The following is a 14,049-nucleotide window of genomic DNA, read 5'->3' on the forward strand; positions in this document are numbered from 1 at the left end:
ATTATAAGTGACATAGTGTCCAACTCTAAGTTTGTTTCATCTGCCAAACACGGAAGCCTGAGTCAGCTCTATTGTCTGGAGACATCACACCATGGGACACTCTGTCTCACACACATTGCTTTTTAGATCTGGGCCTCAGGATTGGAATGAAGCAGCCACTCAAAAAACACTGGCTTCTGGATTTCCAAAGTCAAGAATACCCTGTGGAAAATGACTGGGATCACAAGCATTTTAGATTTTGGATCTTTCTGGAGATTTGAACATTTAGGAGTACAAAAAAGGAGCTGGACATAGTAATGCATACCTGTGATCTCAGCACTTAGGAAACTGAACCAAGGAAATGCAAGACTGACTGCACTGCACATTGCAGGCCAGCCTGTGTCTCAGAAACTAGTCATGTTGAACTGTGCCACTATTCTCATGGCTTCTGAGGCCAGACTTGAGGGCTTGGAAGCCAAACTGTACTCTGTGCAGCTATAAGTAGGCCTGAGGAGGCTGTTCCCTGGGTCACCTGAAGCATGTGAAAGGAGGGAGAAGAAATCAGCTGACCAGTGAGACACTCGCCTCCAGAGCTGTAGCGAATGGTAAAGCTGAGATTCACAGAGGGGAAGTCTCAAGCTTGAACTTTGAGTCAGCTATGCAAAGTCTAATCTCTCAGTTCATTTCTGAACACATCCAAGTGCTAAAGGTGGGCTGAGATGAACATTGTGGAGGGCAGGTGCTGTCTCCTATCAACTGGATCTCAGGGCATTTGCAAGACCATGGTGCCTCTTCTGGTATGGGACATCAGTGAGATGAGGGACAGGGACATGCAGAAGTGTTTTCTGTGCACATTTTGCTAGGTAGATAACTATATCTCCTGGGCTGTGTATCTGCTCATGGAAGTGTGATGTCTCACAATTAGCAGTTGGAAAGGCCAAACTCTCTGAAGTTTCAAGGATACAGCTGACTCCAGACCTCTTTCTAATCACTGGTATCTTCGAGCAATTCTTCACACTTTTTCATCTAGAACACTGCCCTCATCTCTGGATTTATGTATGCAAGCATACATGAAGAGAATGAGAGAATTTCCATTCTCTTCCCCTCTTTATTTATATCACCTCTCTCTTCTGGTTTCTTTACCTCCCCAAACTGCCCTATATGTTCTTAAAGAGTTTTTATAACAGTTTAGGCATAAGCCTTGCTCCTAAATTCCAGTATCCTCAACTTGTTGGTCTCTATAAGACTCTATTTAGCCGGACGGTGGTGGCGCATGCCTTTAATCCCAGCACTCGGGAGGCAGAGACAGGCGGATCTCTGTGAGTTCGAGACCAGCCTGGTCTACAAGAGCTAGTTCCAGGGCAGGCTCCAAAACCACAGAGAAACCCTGTCTCAAAAAACCAAAAAAAAAAGTTGATAATCTCATTTATTTGATTAGAGTTTCACCATCTGAAATAACACAGATCACTCGACAGAGTCATCAGTCCTAAGTTGCAAGGAACATGCTTTGGTGTTTAGTAGAGAAAGTCTGGAGACTGGCTTGGAAAAAAGGGGAGGAACCCAACCCTGGGCACTCTTTGGAAAGTGAGCTTTCAACTTCTCACATAAAATGTTTCTAATGAAACAGAGAGCTAGATTTCTGGCTTTAGAAGGACAATGTGCCTAAAGGCTTCCCCTGTGGTCCCAGAGAGGCCCTTGAAAATGGCACCTTAGTTTCAGGTCACTTTTGGGTGAAGCAGTTATCAGGGGTATAATGTCTGTATCATATGAGGTCAGCAATCCCCTATCTAAACATTCTATTGTATCCTGGTGAGCCCTGGCATTCTCTGTGATGTCACCAGTGTTAAGGCAACACCAAATGCCTTTGGGGCATTCATTCAGTGCCTATGTCGTTCACCCACAGATGTGTTGACAAGAACAGGATTCTTGGGAGACAGAATGGAGAGCATAGGGACACCAGAGAGAGGCATAAGAAAGATGACCTTCAGTCTCCGAGTCCTGCATCAAGAAATAAATGGTTCTTGGGAAAGCACAGTGAGTAGTGGCAGGGGATAGAGGGGTGCCTGAAAGAGGAAGGCTTCAGTTGATCCTTTCAGGAGTGGGGCTCAAGAGGTGGGAGTTTCTGGGAAGCAATGGTCCTCTTCTACTTTTCTGAGTCACTAAAGAGCAGACGCAGAGTCGAGGATTTCTGATGGTTAGTTTGGCAGAGAGCCTGCGATGGTCAAGGCTTCAGCTGCTGTGCTGAGGGCCCTCTGCTTTTACTCTGTGTAGGAAGGAAGTACAGAGGAACTAAAGAGGCTTCAGTCCCAGCCCTGCACTTCACCCACACTGGATTTCTTTTGGTTGTGTCACTAAAAGCAGGGAGAGTAAAGTCCCCTGGACAAAGCTGGAGATTCTCACATTTTACATCACAACCTTTTGCAGGGCAGGAGCCACCAATTATTGGTGCATGTCAGTGACCCCTAAAGTTTCTGAATTCCTTTTCTCTCACTAGCCAATCAACTCTCCTCTAAGTAGAGTGCAAAATGGGCCATCACTCTTTTTACAAGTATTTGTTCTTGGTGTCTGAGGGCTCACCTGGGGATGGCCAGCCCTTAGGTATATTCTGCCTTACCTATAAATAGTTGATCATGCCTTTGCTAACATTATGAGGGCAGTAAAGTATTTTTCTGAAGTTTTTGACATATTTTTCATCATTACTTATGTGATGTACCTTTGTTCTGACAGGACACCCACAATCTCCAGTCACCTCTTACACTGTTTCAGTCCCATGGATCTTTCCCGAGGTGTAAATTAACTCATGGAACTGATCTTCCTTCCCAACATCAGGAGCTAATTTCTTAACATCCTTTATTTCTCATCTTATTGATTAGTTGTCTTAAGGATCTGAAGAGCTATTCCTGGGAAGTGTCTGAAAAGTAAGTCTTGACCTCTGCACAGGGTAAACTAGTGAATTAAAATGAAGTAGATTCTAGTGAATCAGGAAGACCTCTAAATTGAAAGGGAGAGATGCTGAATGGCTTCAGCTGTGACTCAGGGAAGGCTCCTGGAAAGGGCAGCTTGGGTTTTGGTGAACTGGGAAAGAGCTATCTATCAGGTGATGATCCTAAGAGTCTCTTGTTGGGACATTCTATTGTATCCTGGAGAGCCCTTGACATCTTCTATGAATTAACCAGTGTCATGGCAATGCCATCTGCCCTTGAGGCATTCATTGTTTATATAGTTCACCAAGAGACATGTTGGCAAAGCTAAGCATACTGATTGGCAGAGAGATCTTTGGTTTTCTAAGAAGAATGTGAGACTCAAATTGGACCTTCTAGAAATGGGGTTTGGTAACTGGGACCATCTGAAGCAATGGGCCTATGCTGCTTCTTTGAATTCCTAAAGAGCAGACCAAAATTGGAAGATTTCTTTTTTTTAATATATTTATTTATTTATTATAGATTTCTGCCTCCTCCCAGCCACCACCTCCCATTTCCCTTCCCCTCCCCCAATCAACTTCCCCTTTCTCAGTAGCCCGAAGAGCAGTCAGGGTTCCCCATCTTGTGGGAAGTCCAAGGACCTCCCACCTCCTTCCAGGTCTAGTAAGGTGAGCATCCAAACAGCCTAGGCTCCCACAAAGCCAGTACGTGCAGTAGGATCAAAACCCAATGCCATTGTTTTTGACTTCTCAGTAGCCCTCATTGTCCACTATGTTCAGCGAGTCTGGTTTTATCCCTTGCTTTTTTTAGACCCAGTCCAGCTGGCCTTGGTGAGTTCCCGATAGAGCATCCCCAATGTCTCAGTGTGTGGGTGCACCCCTCGCAGTCCTGAGTTCCTTGCTTGTGCTCTCTCTCCTTCTGCTCCTCATTTGGGCCTTGGGATTTCAGTCCGGTGCTCCAGTGTGGGTCTCTGTCTCTGTCTCCTTTCCTCGCCTGATGAAGGTTAATATCAAGGAGGATAACTATGTTTTTCTTTGGGTTCACCTTCTTATTTAACTTCTCTAGGATCACAAATTATATGCTCAATGTCCTTTATTTATAGCTAGAAACCTATTATGAGTGAGTACATCCCATGTTCCTCATTTTGGGTCTGGCTTACCTCACTCAGGATAGTGTTTTCTATTTCCGTCCATTTGCATGCAAAATTAAAGAAGTCATTGTTTTTTACTACTGAGTAGTACTCTAATATGTATATATTCCATACTTTCTGCATCCATTCTTCCACTGAAGGGCATCTAGGTTGTTTCCAGGTTCTGGCTATTACAAACAATGCTGCTATGAACAGAGTTGAACAAATACTTTTGAAGTATGATAGGGCATCTCTTGGGTATATTCCCAAGAGTAGTATTGCTGGGTCCTGGGGTAGGTTGATCCCAAATTTCCTGTGGAAGATTTCTGATGGTTAGTTTGGCAGAGACTTAGGAATGGTCAAGGCTGAGCTGCTGTACTGAGACCTCCTTAATATAATTCTGAGTGGGAAAGAATGCCACCAGGAGACAGTGTCATTAATGAGTAGTCAAGGTCAGGTTTTCTGCACCTCATCCTCAGTGGATTTCTGTAGGTTCCATGGATATCTGATGTGCATACCAAGGAGGAAAACTCCCCATCCCTGCACTCAGGTCTGAGACATTCTGTTGCTGTTAGACTTAGACACAGTTTAGCTGGTCTGAGAGATGTAAAGCACTAGGGACTCCAGAACCTTCCTACTTCTCATCAGAGATGAGCTGACATTTTCAAACCAGCATGACTGGGCTATATCTGCCGGGGCCAGTGGGGCTATAAGAAGGACTGATATGTTGTGGGATACTTGACTCTTTTGACTTTCTTGGGGTCCTGTCACCAGGCTTCCAAATAAATCACACACAAAGGCTTATTCTTTGTTATGAATGCCTGGCCTTAGCTTAACTTGTTTCTTATCATCTTTTCTTGACTTAAATTGTCCCAACTGCCTTTTACCTCTGGGCTTTTATCTTTCTCTTGTGTAAATCTTACTTTTGAGCTGGGTGGTGGTAGTGTATGCCTTGAGTTCTAGCACTTGGTAGGCAGAGGCAGGCGGATCACTGTGAGTTCAAGGCCAGCCTGGTCTATAAGCACTTGTTTAGAATAGGCTCCAAAAAAAACTATGGAGAAACCCTGTTTCAAAAAAACAAAAAAAAATCTTACTTTCACTCTTGTTCCGTGGCAGCTGGGTGAGTTGGTGGCTGGCCCCTTGAGTCCACCCCTCTTGTTCCTGGGCTCCTTTTTCTTCTCTCAGATTTCTCCTTCTATTTATACTCTTTTCCTGCTAGCCCCACCTATCTATCCTGCTCCTGCCTCACTATTGGCCCTTCATCTCTTTATTAGAAACATCAGATATTTTAAACAGGCACAGCAATATGGCTTCACAAAATTAAACAAATGCATCATAACCAAAAGTCACACACCTGAAAACAATATTGCCCAACATCGAGGCACATATCTAGCCACAGTGATTGTGAAAGGAAACACGGCTTATGGGTCCCACCTTGAGGGTAGTTGTTCTGCTCTTTGGGGTCTTTAGTGGGTTCCATGCATTTCCTCTTCCTCAGGCCTTTTCTTAGGGTTCAAGATGAACTCTCATGGCCCTGTACCATCTAACTGGACAAATTCGCTGATGTTTATCTACCTACAGGGAGTACTGGAAAGGCATCAACCTCAACCTCCCTCACTGAGCAGGAGCAGCAGATGAACAAGGTCAATAAACTGATGCTTCAAATGATGAACAATGAGAGGAATGAACTTCATGGAATCCTGACCAGTTATACCAACAAAGATTTGAACAGTGGGTAGTCATTATGTCCAGTTCTCTGGTGACTGTCTTGACCCTCCTGTGTCAGCCCCAGCATCCCTCATGTCACCTGAGGCTGTACATCCAAGGTACCCTCCTGCACAAACTAATTTTCCTGAGTGCATCTGAGATGCAGAACTGAAGCCTGGGTAGGAGTGAGATGGGGACGCAGGCTGTTCTGCTTCCTCTAAATGAAATGAGCCTATGGCCTGATCCACATTCTATGGATAGGGGCAGTAGTGTGTGAGCTCACAACATGCATTTCAAAGAGGGCTTGAGGGGTGTTGGCTTGTGGGAGAGGCTGAGTGATGAGTTTATGGTGAGTCTCTGTATTTGACTAGGTGATTTCTTGCAGGTTGCTCTAGGAGCAGAACCTGGTTCTACTTGGTCCATTGCAGTATTTGACTGGAGAGCCTGGGGCTCATCCCGGCACCTCTCTGATCTTGTTCCTTGTACTCTGAGACAGTGTCACCTACCTGGATTTCTTTGACATTCTAATTGTGTATGAGTTTATGTGTGTGAAGGGCTAATAGGCATTACAAATATGGCAGTGACAGGTTTTGCCCTTTTCACTTCCCTCTCCCTTGATAAGCCATTAAATTGCATTCTTAAAATCAGTCCTGAAGGTTCATTTCCTTATTTGTCCACTGACGAATACCTGAAGCCAAACACCAAGGTCGTGCAATCACAATTCATTATTTGGCTATACTGGCTTACCTGTCCAATCATGTCTCACCAACTCATCCTAACACAGACTTCCCCTGTCTCCTTAAAAACCCATTACTAAAAAACACACCTGTTACTTCCTCCCAGCCCTTGCCTAATTCAGAGCCGGGCCCCCAATTCCATGATTGCTCATCTGGGGCAATAAATCTCCTTTGTGCTGTAGTGTCTGAGTTTGTTCTGTACTCTCTCTGAGGGGCTCCCTTATAGTGTGTGTGTGTGTGTGTGTGCGCGCGCGCGCGCGCGCGCGCATGTGTCTGTCCTTCTAGATCCTGTGAGTCAGAGATTAGTAGCAGGACTGAGGATTTGTCTGCTTGGGAGTTTTCAGGTAATATAAGTGCTGAGGCCAAGGAAGTCCCATTTTGAATATCAGTGACCTCATTCTTTGTGCTCACCTTGGTGACTCATTGGAATTCACTGGGGAGTTTATAAAGCCATTGTGATGTACTGTCTCCTCCATGGAAATCCTGATTATGAGTTCTGGGTATCATTGTGATAACAGGATCACAAAATAAACAATCCCTTTTCTGAAGACAAGAGAAATGTCGTACCAGGTTTCAGGTAGGCCCAGACCTGTGGCACAGACTCCTGGGGAGTCTTAAAAAGAGCTAGTTCCTCCAGGCCTACTGAGGAAGCTCATGTAGCCCTGTCTATCTCCTCTTGACACTCTGACTCTCTGGCCCTGGGGCAGGGTAGCAAGTCTAACAAACATCAACAGGACATAGTACATAGGATTCAGGCTGTGACATCCAGTGGGTTAGGGTAGTCCAAGACACAGTCTTAATTCATGTGTTCATGGGATTCTGATCACTGTGTTCATGGGATTTCTGTTCCCGCAGTCATGCTCTACCATAGGCTGAATTCTGAGCATGAGGTGCTAATAATGGATCTTCAGAAGGAGATGTCAGAGCTGAAGAAATTCCCAATGGAAATTAGTGAGGCCTTATACAAGTGCAAGGAGCTGACTGAGGACTAACTCCTATCAGGGCTGTGGTTCTATTTTTTTTTACCTTATACCTGTGTCTACCAGACTGATTCTCCTAAGTGCAAGGAGTTTGAGAGGCCCTCCCAACATTGTCCTGTCAGCTTCCAGAGCTGCTAGATAGAAAACATGGTTTTCACCTTGAATGATCTCTGGAACTCTGACAGGGGCTAACAAAGTCTGTTTCTATGGGACACATATGTGCAACGTATTCCTGTTGGGTCCACTGTCCTCCCTCAGACCATGTTTGCTCTATACCTGATGATATTCTCCCAATACCATGAACCAAGTACCGATGTGGGTGGGGAACAGAATTCATTTCTCAAAGGTACATCACCTAGGTGATACTGGCATGGCTAATGCGGGCTCCAATCTCAGTCTGTCTGAGGACATGGGACCTTGCAGGGACAGCTGTATTATATATAGGTAGGAGTGGCATGTGGAGGTTGACTGAAGCTCATCATTTTTTGTGATGGTTAAGAACCCTCCACAGTCAGCTTCTGAGTGAATGGACACAGTTGGAGGACAAAGTGGGCATGTTAAAAGAGGAAAACAGAAAGCTGCAGGAGGAGCAGATTTTCCTGCAAGAGTCCTGTGAGAAGACGAAGAGGCTCTGTGAGAAGGCCCATGAGAAAATCTACGACCTCTGGGCAAAGCAGCAGCAGGTAAGCTGAGGCAGCAGGAACAAGCTGCCCACCTATCCAACCATACACATACATATATACACAGTCATGTAACCATCCACTCACTTACCCAGCTGACCACCTACATTCCATCCAATAGTTAATTTCTGTGATCCTTCAAAAGTCTTTCTGGGAAGTTAACCTCTTGGAAGACACAACATGATTGGCAAGCAAACCATCCCACTCTGGTAGAAGCTGCAGTCCTAGAGGGAGATGGGTAAATCTCATATAGCACACCTACATGTCAGTACGGTAGGAATGGTGCTAGGCTGGGAGCCACGTAGGGAGTACACAGAGCTTTGAGTGAGTGAGTGAGGTCAAGGGCCTGTAGATCATTTGCTTGGTAGAACAGAAAATTTCTGTTCTGGCTAAGCTATCTAGTCAGAGCTCTTTGAATCTCCTGTCTGTTCACAGATAGAGCTTCCTATCCTTTTCTGTTTCATCTTATTGCTAAATGGTTCATTTGGTAAGAAAGAGAAAGGACTTTGTGTTTTTTCTTAAGTTTTCCACAGTTTTACTATTTTGTAATTAATATGTTTTGTAATAAAAGAATTTAGAGCAATTTTGGAAATAAAAAGTAGACCTCTTTTCTTTCACTGAACACAGGTAACCTCCCAGGAAATGTCTGGTTTGTCTCATTAGCTTCACAACACAGAACCTGGCAGTATATCTCTTTGCTGATATTTTGATACTCACTCTATCATGTACGCGGTTATGTCAGTACAGATTAATATACTCATAATTATATAGAGTGCTACATTTCAGAAAAGCACTGTGGGTGACCTCTCTAGCCTCCTACTGACTGATATGGGGCTATTTTCATATTATGTGCACTGTATTATGGTCAAAAGTTGCTGGGTATTGACTGTGGGTCAATTTCATTCTCTGGTGCTATCAAGGTTTTTCTGTGAAGGAGCATGGGTAAGTTTTCTTTGGAGACTCTAATGGGTCAACTTAGAGCTATCTGGAGGCTTTATATACAGCCCTCTTCCTTTGGGACTTGGCCTTTGTGGTCAAGCCCACTTATGCAGAGGGTTTCACTTACCTGTATGATCAGTGAGTCTTTTTTTTTAAACAATACAAATGTTTTATTTAATAGTCTCAGGTCATCATGGGCCAAGTGGTGGATACTCAAGACCCAGCAGGAAGGTCAGTCAGTGCAACCTCCGAGCCTCTCTTTCTGACTCCAATAGGGTGAGCACATCTCCCTCTCAAACGGAAACTTTGACGTTTCGGATGATGGAGCGGCTGGTGTCATCCATAAATTCCACACGGACCTGCGTGCACTGTCCCTGCGAACCGGTCCTGCCCAGCACTTTGGTTACCCTAGATAGCTTGATGGGCTGCACGCGACTCGTGTCCATGATGGCGGCGATCAGGCGGAGAGGAACAGTGAGTCTTGAGATGAAGAACTTTCCTGGAAGGGGAAAGAAATTCAGGGTAGGGCAGAATAGTCTGACTGAATCTAAGAGCAGTAAGAGACAGCACTGATGACCTGCAACTTCCCCCTGGAGCAAAAAGGTGCAGCAACACTCTAGTCTTCTCCTTTGTTTTTTTTGGGGGGGGTGGGGGTTCAAGAAAGGAGTGTGTGTGTCTGTGTGTGTGTGTGTGTCTCTCTCTCTCTCTCTCTCTCTCTCTCTGTATGCGTGTGTGTATGTGTTTTGTTTTTGTTCATTTGGCAAGGCTCCCAGCCACAGCCAGGAAAAGAAAGTTCAGAGTATCGAGTTAGTTAATCACCAGGAATTTTGTCCAGGCAACAATATGCTTGGTTATTTGTCTTTTGGGGATTGTGACCCCTTTCTTTCTTCTGAGATCTCTAGTGTGGTCTAAGTATCTCATCCCTTAGGTTATGACTCCCCACAAATATTCCTATGGTATCCCCAAACCTAGAAGTGGGAGGTCAATTGTGAAGGACAGGGTGTTCTCTGCCACTTTATTTTCCTTCAGGAACATCACATTTGGAGATGAATTTCTATTCTTCAGATTATCTGAATGCAGCATGCTCCTGCTGATTCCAGGCTCTCTGCAGGGTTCCTCAGTTTCCAGTGAGAATAGTTTTTTCTGGCAGTAAACAGTTTAGGAGTTGACAAATTAACTCCATGCAGAATCTGAGCTAGAGGAATAATCACAGCCTTCTCTACAGTGCTGTGTAGGGTCCACTAGAGGTCAGACATAGAGTTTTACAGGTTGCTCACATTTACCTGGTATCAAGGCCATGAATCTCTTTCTTGAACTGCGACTCAGATAATGATATTTCTCCAAAATAATGTTTTGGGGCTGTTGGATAAATATGCTGGGTTTTTTTTCTAGTTCAGCACAGTGTATTTTCCAGTTCAACTTCTAGCAGTTTTTAAAAGTTGAAAAAAGAATCCATTCCAGGGGCTCTCTGACCTTTTTCCCTTGGGAAAGCAGAGAATGAGCTCAGCTAAAAGGTAATGCTGGATTGTCTAGCTGGTGGGGGCTCAAAAGCTGACATGGCAGGGCCCCACCAGGCCTTTGTCCCAGCTGCCTTCCTCCTCTAGTTTTGAGCAGATTCAACATGAACTGGAACAGACCACAGCCCAAGAAGAGAGCCTCCTGCCTGATGGAGCAGCTGCAGCAGGAGCACTACATGCCAGGCTAGTAAGCCACCATTGAGCCCCATTCCCACCAACCATGGGATTAATGGTGTGGGTTTTCTTCCTTGACTTTTCTTTACTAGGGGTAAATAGGCCCTGAATTTTTTTTCTTGCCAGTGGCCCAGAAAGACTGTTTCTATATCTAATTTCCATTTCTTCTTTGACAGTACCTCTTAAGAGAACTGAGAAGGCTAGAGGAAGCCAGATATACCCTGAAGGCATGGCATTCTACATTAGGATCAAGGCCTCCTCAGAAAAACCCATGTCCCTGCAGCTATGAACTCACCAGTGAGATAAATATCAACCTACCATCAGAGGACCCAGCCCCAATCGGGTCCACATCTGTTGGCTATTTCTGGAGAATTGACTGCATCAGAAATAAGTTTGAGATAGACAGGACACACCACAAATTAATCAGAAGCCTAACATCCATCACCAAGTTGCCCCAGTGTAGGGAAAACAACATGGAGGAAGATATGTGGGTAAGGAAGAGTTATTCTCTCAGCTTACTGTCAAGGGCTTTGGCAAGCTGACTCTATATGTAATGTGAAATCTGGCAAGGAAGACTCTGTCTGTCACACTGCTAGTCAGCCATACGCAAAAGCCTAAGATTCTCTCTCTAGTGTAGTGCTGAAGATGACCCCATATCATGCACAAGTGTTGCTGAATATAGTTCACTACGGAGACTAATCCAGTTCCTCATGGCTCACATTATTCATTTGATTTTCCTTAAAGAAAATCCAAAAGAAAACTAGGAATTCTTCTTAATGTTGTTTGGTTGGTTGTTTTTGTTTTGTTTTGGTTTGGTTTGGTTTGGTATATATCTCGAGATATCTGTGTTTTGGTTTTTCTGTTTTCTTAATTTTAGTGTAAGGTTTCTTATTTTTGTTATTTTTTATTCTTTTGTTTTAATAGTTTGCTAAGACTACACACTCTTTATAATGGCTACTATTTTAAAACCCTCATCGAATAAAATGAATATTTTATGAATAAAAAGTAATTTCCAACTTTTCACTCTTAAGACTCTTCTAATTTAGTCTAGTGAGGTGTCACACTTCTGTAAACCCAGAACTCATAGTCATGGATCTATATCAGCAAGTTCCAGGCACCTTGGGCTGCACAATGATTTCCCAGCCATGGGCTACACAAGCACATGGCACCTTTGATATGGACATGGATGGCATGGCCTACTCTGTGTATACCCATGAGATAATAGAAAAACAAGGCATATTGCATCCTTGAGGTCATATATTTAGCTACCAGTAAAATGTGATACACTGTTCACACATGTTTGTGAATCATCATACAGACCAAGTTAAAGGGGAACACAACTGACTGTAACTAGAAGCTTTTATGTGTTCTGTCCAGTCACACGGCTGCTTGTAAAATAATTACTCTGTGGCTTAACATTAATTATAATTGTTTGGCCAATGACCCAGGCTTATTACTAGCTAGTTCTTATATTTAAATTAGCCCATTTCTATTAATCGGTGTATTGCCACATGGTTGTGATTTATCACTAATGCTCTGACGTCTTACTCCTCCAGTGGCTACATGGCATCTCCTAGACTCCACCTTCCTTCTCTCTGTTTGGACTTCCTACCTAGCTACATTCTGCCTGACTCTTGGCAAAATATGCTTCTTTGTTGACCAATGAGAGTAAAACATATTCACAGCATACAGAGGGGCTTCCAACATCACACAATAATAATACATTGTTCCAGGCTTCTTAGAAAATGAGAACATTCAACAAAGGTGGTCAAAAGAAATCAGAAAATACAAATCAATCTGCCATTAGTTTTCTTGAAAGGTGAGTGATATGAAAAATGAGAACTGCACAGAAGAAATAATGTACTCCAAGACATGTTGGGTCATTTTGTAGTGTTTTTATTTATGCTTGTGAGTGTTTTGCCACCACATACATGCAATTCCCACAAAGGCCAGTTGAGGGAAGTGGATTCCACCTGAAACTTACATTAGAGATGTTTGTTTGCTGTCATGTGGACACTCTGAGACAGCCAAAAATGCTCTTAATGCATGAGCCATCTCTCCAGTCCCTACACTTGAACTTTGTCCTCCCAGTCATATGTGCTCTGTTAGTTGGATCGGATCACCTCCAACAAAAGACAGAAGTTACTTGAGACCTCTAGGGACAGGTACATGTAGTAGGTATGCTAATTGTCTTAGGCTGCCACACATCCATGTAGGGCTCACACAATTTCAGGACCCTGCCCCAGAATCACTGACTGCCAGATTGGACTGGATTTTTTCACCTCTCATCTAGGATGACAATTCAGGTTATGACTGTCTGATGAAATGCAGAATTGAGAAGACCCTTATGGGGGTAGAGGTGGGGTAAGGAACCACTCTTGATGGTCCAGCTAAGCAGTGTTAGTAAGAGCCTTAAGTCTAGCTGGAATGAAAGGAGCCTGTATCAGGAGCCACATACTTCCTGTGGAAAGTGTTTCTATGCAGCACTAAAAAAAGAGAGGGTTGATGCTGCTCTGTGGTGATATTTTGTTTGTGTTCTAACAAATAAAGCTTGCCTAGAGATCAAGGGTAGAGTTAGCCATGAGTAAACCACAGAGGTCAGGCAGTGGTGGCACACATCTTTGATCCCAGACCTTGGGTTCTCATGTTTTTGAGCCCAGTACTTGGGAGGTACACGTCTTTAAACCCAGCACTATAGTGGTGGAGACAGCAATATAAGACAGGTAGAGACAGGATCTTAGCCCATTCAGTATGAGGATTTATAGAGACACGAGCTCAGCCCCTTCACTCTGGGGATTGGGTAGAGGTAAGAAGTCTCTCTGGTGGCTGGATGTTTTACTTCTCTCATCTTTCAACATTTACCCTGATATCTGACTCCCGGTTTTTATTAAGGCCAATTAGGACTCTTGCTACACTGCTCTTTTACCACAGCAGATCTCAGATTATATTGAGAAAGTGTTTCTTCCAGATGACTGCTTTACTTTTGTGAAACCCCTCTGGAATGGATCTGACTACTGACACAGAGAGTGAGCCAGAGTTAATGTATGAAGGAAGTGATCCTCTGATTCTCCAGACTGGATGTATCACACCAAGGGTAAAAAGAACCTACTGTCTTCTGATCTTCATGTAGCTGGGGGTGCCAGATCTTGGACCACAGAAGCTAAGACATCTGGTTTTCCATTCCTTTTCAAAGCATCTTTGAAGACAGGTTAACAGAATGTGAACACCTGGAATTTGTAACTGAAATGAAGCTAATGCATGGCCCAAACTACTCTAAAATTCTTCT

General features: G+C 43.9%; 1 pseudogene; it reads right to left on the reverse strand.

The window, feature by feature from the left end:
- Positions 1-9,308: 9,308 nt before the first annotated feature.
- LOC130886079 (40S ribosomal protein S28-like) lies at positions 9,309-9,518 on the reverse strand (annotated as a pseudogene).
- Between the last annotated feature and the right edge of the window lie 4,531 nt (positions 9,519-14,049).

This window comes from Chionomys nivalis, chromosome 13 (assembly GCF_950005125.1).
Source record: "Chionomys nivalis chromosome 13, mChiNiv1.1, whole genome shotgun sequence".
NCBI classification, from domain to species: Eukaryota; Metazoa; Chordata; class Mammalia; order Rodentia; family Cricetidae; genus Chionomys; species Chionomys nivalis.